Raw genomic sequence first — 6,000 nt, 5'->3', positions numbered from 1 at the left:
ACTATCTCCGACCCAGTTGTAATCCAAAGAACGAAGTATTAGGGTAGTGTTCTGTTCATGGTTCATCCTACCGGAATGTCCTCAACTGGTAGTGAGTGGTTTATGGCAAACGTGCCAACCGTGACAGTCTTTGTCTCCATGTGAGTTGTTATAAGATCTCGCAATGTGGACTAACCTTGCTATAGATTTGGCAAGTTTCATCCAATTGGAGAAGTGTTCAAAGCGCTGGCAACCGAGGTTGGAAGTTGTTTTAGTGTTCGTTGTCAAAGCACTAACCTCGGAGCGGACTTCTGGGTCACCATCCGGATCCTGAATGCTGAAGACTTCCTGGACACATTCACTTCCCTTCTGTTCCAACAGAAACTTAGGACCTGAAAGCCAAGAAGAGTTAGCGAAGGAACTTATAGACATACGTCTAGTGGCATGGTCAGCTGGATTAAGTTCGGATGGGATATAGTACCATTGTTCGGGCTTGGAAGATCTCCTTATTCTCTCAATGCGGTTACTGACGTACACATAGAAGCGTCTTGTTTGGTTGTAGATGTAACCTAAGACGATCTTACTGTCACTGTAGTATTGTACGTTATCTATGTTGACGTCCAGTTCGTGCTGTATAAAGTCTGCGAGTTCTACTGCAAGCACGGTGCCACAGAGCTCAAGCCTGGGAATAGTGTGTTCAGGCTTAGGAGCCAACTTAGCTTTGCCGAAAACAAACCCAACGTGATCTTGATTGTCGGGTCCCGTTACCTTCAGATAGGCAACTGCTGCAATGGCCTCCATGGATGCATCCGAGAACACATGAAGTTCCCTTCTAGTGCTAGCAGCGAGTGAGGTTCTGGCGTAACATCTTGGTATATGGATTTCATCCAAGGCACACAAAGATTGTTTCCAGGTTTCCCATTTTGATTCCTTATCAGGGGGAAGTGGGGCATCCCAGTCTTTGACTGTTTCGGAAAGTTGTCGCAGAAGAGATTTACCTTGTATGGTTATTGGTGCTACGAATCCCAGCGGGTCGTATAAGCTATTCACCACTGACAGGACACCACGTTTAGTGAATGGTTTATCTGCGCAATTGATTTGGAAACTAAAGGTATCGGCTGACAGGTTCCACCTCAAGCCTAGGCTTCTCTGCACAGGTGGACAATCTGATCCCAGGTCTATGTCCTTGAATACTGGAGCGTAGTCACTCGACTCAAAGGCTCTCATGACAGCCGGACTGTTTGAAGCAATTTTGTGCAGTCTAAGATTAGCTCGGTACAGCATACCTTGGGTCCTCTTGAGTAGGTCGATCGCCGCTTCTTCTGTGGGTAGAGATTTTAGTCCATCATCTACATAGAAGTCTTTCTCTACAAAGTCTCTGGCGTCTATTCCATATTCGGACTCTCCTTCTTGTGCGGTTCTCCGCAGACCATAGGTTGCCACTGCGGGGGAAGGGCTGTTCCCGAATACGTGCACCCTCATGCGATACTCCACCATCTCTTTGTTGGGGTCATTGTCCTTGTACCACAGGAACCTGAGGAAATTCCTATGGTCCTCTCTGACTATGAAACAGTGAAACATCTGTTCAATGTCAGCGGTGATGGCAATGGGCTCTTTCCGGAACCTCATCAACACTCCTACTAGGTTATTTGTTAGATTAGGACCTGTGAGGAGGACATCGTTGAGAGATACGCCTTGATGTTTGGCACTTGAATCAAAGACAACTCTAATTTGCCTAGGTTTCCGTGGTTGATACACTCCGAATGAGGGTAGGTACCAGCACTCTTCATTTTCCTTTAAGAGAGGCGCTGGCTCCGCATGGTTATTCCGGAATATTTTGCTCATAAAGGTGATAATGTGTTCTTTCATCTCCGGTTTGTTGCTAAGTGTACGCTGGAGGGAGTTGAATCTGGACAAGGCTTGTTCACGATTATTTGGAAGTCTTACCCTGGTGGCTCGGAAGGGTAAGGGAAAAACCCAGTGATTAGTCTTGTCCTTAAGGAACTCATTGTCCATTATCCTGACAAATTCCTTGTCTTCCATTGATGGGGCTACCTTGTTGTCATCCTTAGTTGTATGAAACACTGATTTTCCCAAGTCGTCTGCATAGGGAGAAGGAATGGCATCAGGTAGTTGTACGGGATCTGGGGGCTTCTCTTTCACATCATAGTGACGAGGGCATGGTTTGCAGAAAGTAGTTCGACCGTCCCGGCGTACATAGGTCTTAAAGGAATCAACACATGTTCGGTCCAAGCACACATTTCCTATGATTACCCACCCTAAGTCAAGTCTCTGTGCGTAGGGGGCGTAGTCAGGACCATTGCACTGTTGGCGGACCTTATGTATCCTTAAGTTGTCTCTGCCAAGCAGAAGTAGTATTTCAGCGTCTGTATCCATAGGTGGGATAACGTTGACTAGGTGCCTTAGGTGTGGTTGATGGAACGCAGCTTCTGGGGTAGGAATCTCATCCCTTTGGTTTGGTATTTGATCGCATTCAATTAGAGTAGGTAGGGGTATTTCTACGCCTCCATTGATGGGAGAAGCGATGAAACCTTGTGCCCTCCTGCCACTAGTTTCTATGCGGCCTGAGCAAGTGTTCAGAGTGTAGGGCATCGCTGGTCCTTTGATTCCAAAGACTTCAAAGAACTTAGGTCCAGCTAGGGATCGATTGCTCTGATCATCAATGATGGCATACATTTTTACTGCATTCTCTGGTTGCCCTTCTGGATAAACTCTGATTAGGCATATCCTAGCACAACATTTATCACTTTGGCTCTCCCCACATACTTCTGAGCATGAGCAGGAGACCGCTGTGGTAGACTTGGTGTTAGCCTGTGGCTCCCCGCCATGGCTTGTAGCCGGACTAGAGGTAACTGCGACTGCTGGATCGCTGGTGGCTGAGGTTGGATGCAAAGCTGATGGGTGTTTGTCACTATGACACTCTTCACACTTAATGGCAGATTTGCAGTCCTTGGCCATGTGTTCTAAAGAGGCGCAGCACTTGAAACACACCCCAAGTTCACTGAGTATTTTCTTGCGCTCCAGCATAGTTTTGGACCTGAAGCCTCTACATTTGTTCAACGAGTGTGGTTTTTTGTGAATGGGACACTCACGATTGAAAGATTTATCTCTTGAGGAAACAGTGTGCTGTTTATCAGTGGGTACCGCAGGTAGTGGCAGGTTAGTCTTTCTGACACTTACACTGCTCTTCAAATCCTTGCGTTTATGTGTGACGCTTTCATACCTTGGTGAGGATGTTGCTGTGGCTGCGGTGTTAGACTCCAGGAAGTCTAGGCTAGGGTCATTCCTCATTTGGGCCTGTTCGTCGATGAACTTGCAGAATTGAATGAATGGAGGAAAGGTGACATCATGTGACCGTTTGTACCTGGAGACACATACCGCCCACTTCTCTTGCAGACTATGTGGCAGCTTTGAGACGATTGGGTTCACCCCATGGGCGGTGTCTAGGTAGCACAATCCAGACAGACGAGGATCTTTTTTTGCAAGTTCCAGCTCCATAAGCAGATCACTCAAGTCCAGAAGCTTGTGGGCTTCCTTAAGGTTGATCCTTGGAACATTTTGCAGTCTCTTGAATAGGGACCTTTCTATGGCTTCAGCGCTACCGTAGGTTCTTTCGAGTCTTAGCCAAGCAGCAGCGAGACCTGATTCCGCTTGCCCCACATAGACGGTCCGAAGACTTTTGATACGGTTTGAGGAGTCAGGACCCAACCATTTAACCATAAGGTCGAGTTCCTGTTCCGCAGATAGGTTGAGGTCGGCAATGGCGGCCTTGAAGGTAGCCTTCCAGGCTCTGTAGTTCTCTGCACAATCATCAAACTTTGAGAGGCTGGTACTGATCAGCTCTCTGCTCACCATAAACCTGGCAAATTCAGACATGTCTGATCCTTCACTCCTTGTTGCCGTGTTAGCTTGTGGTGCTCCTTGGGCGTATAAGCTGTGTGGCGTGAAAGGGTGAATTGCTCCTGGGTAGAATGATGTCGCTGCAGGGTTGAGCTGTGGTTTAACCTCTGGAGATTTCGATGACTGCGGCTTGAACTGTGGAGATGGGCTGGAATGCGTCTTGTGGTCGTCTTGTGATGATTGCTGCTCCTGAGGGGACACATTATGGCATTGGTCTTGGGTCTCTGCAGATGCTGTGGGTAACACTGGCACCGTAGGTTGGGCTGACTTGGATGTTTCCACATTGTCGGGTAGAATGTCACTGGAGAAGGCATGTGCTGCAGATATCTGTCTCTGTACGTAGACTCTGGTACGAACGGCTGGATCATCTTCTTCCAGTGGTGGTAGGCAAATTGGGTCGAGGTTTTGCTTCAAAGCTTGCTCGAGTATTGTTACTTCAGCTAATGCAATTTTTTCCTCCATTTCTGTTTGAAGGATCTTTGCTTTGGCTTCTGCCTCTGCCTCTGCCATTGCTTTCTTGGCTTCTGCCTCCGCCTCTGCTCTCTTGGCTTTTGCCTCTGCCTCTGCTTTCTTTTCTGCGTAGGAACGTCTTAGTTTGGATCGCTCTGCGTTTAAACGAGCCTCTAGAATTCTGTCGCTGAGGGCAGAAGTTCTTGAGCAGGATGATCTGTATGATCGAGAAGAGTGCTTGGATGAGCCTGACCTGTTAGATCTGGCTTCTTGCAGATAAGTGATATGGAGCTCTGCTTTATCTTTGGCATCTTGCACAGCAGCATCCCTTTCTCTGTTTGTGGAATCTGCTTTGCTTAGCTCTGATAAGGCTTCATCAATATTAGAGTCTTTTAGGAAGGCAGCGTACCTTGTGGATAACCTCTTGTACCTTCCATGGGTCGCATCTAGCCGTTTTATAGTGTCCTGTAGGCTAGCTGCATCATTTTTGTGGCGTTGGATGCTTGACATGAGGGAGGTGACTCGTTCCCATAGGTCATGCAGGTTGTCATTGAACTCATCCTTCATGTAATGGTAGTTCTCAAGGACCTTTATGGTTGGCTTAAGAGAGCGTACAGGTCGTGAGTCTTGGCCTGCTTCTGGTGCTGACTCTACTTCCCGTTCTTCATGGTAAGCAGTATCGGGTTGTATTTGATCTGTTTCAACACTGGGAGACAATGCAGAGTCCTTTTCGGCCATTTTGGTTTAAGGTGCGCTGTCTCTTTAAGAAACTGGACTTTTGAATTGGGGCCTGGAAACCGCAGTGCAGCTTAATTAAGGTGTTCTGACAAGATTCCCAAGCTGTTTTGGAGAATCATGGGGTATTGCAGTCCGACAATCTGCATCAATGTTGTATAACATACAGAGAGTCTCTATACACAATGCAGACTAGGGTGACACTGCAGACAGTTTCTTAGCAGAGCAGAGTTGTGATATATGGGCAGGCAGAGGGGTTACTACAGGTTGGGGCCGGGCTTCAAGGCAGCTTTCGACTGTTCTGTCCCCACATGAGGCGAATGAAGATGTGGCAGGTGGATAGGGGCTGGGAGAGGTCCTACCTTCGTTTCCTCAATGCAGGGCAGACAGGACCATGTTGCTCAGCGTCCAGAGAGATGATGCACATCAGGAATGGTGAAGTTCAGGCTTGTTTATTTGGAAGACTGGACATACAGCATATGATGGAAATGCAGCACTTCTCCAGGAATACAGGTGTAACAATCAGGATGGTACAGCAAGTGTGAGCAACTACTCATAAGTGAAGTTTGTGATAAGTGAGTGTGAGTATGTGTGGTCGAAAACTGATGCCTTCTGCTGCTCAGTCCAAGGGTGTCTCTCCCAGAGAAAATGGAGACTAATGATAAGTGAAAACAGGAAACAGTTACCCTGAACCAGGAAGTGAAGGCATGTACAGAATTAACTACAGGCTGTCATACAGAAAAAGGACAGCAGGTGGCAGCAAGCATTAAAAAGAATACAATCTATGAATGAACGGTATGATTATATCTGGATGAAACAGCACAATCTGGTCGAAGGTCAAAAACAATCTGGTAATTGTACCCGGATCGTTCTTATATGAGTGTCTTCTATATTACTAGATTGTCACAGGATCGG

This window comes from Leptodactylus fuscus, chromosome 3, assembly GCF_031893055.1.
Source record: "Leptodactylus fuscus isolate aLepFus1 chromosome 3, aLepFus1.hap2, whole genome shotgun sequence".
Classification (NCBI taxonomy): domain Eukaryota; kingdom Metazoa; phylum Chordata; class Amphibia; order Anura; family Leptodactylidae; genus Leptodactylus; species Leptodactylus fuscus.
The sequence above is the reverse complement of the archived record's forward strand: the minus strand, read 5'-3'. Positions refer to the sequence as shown.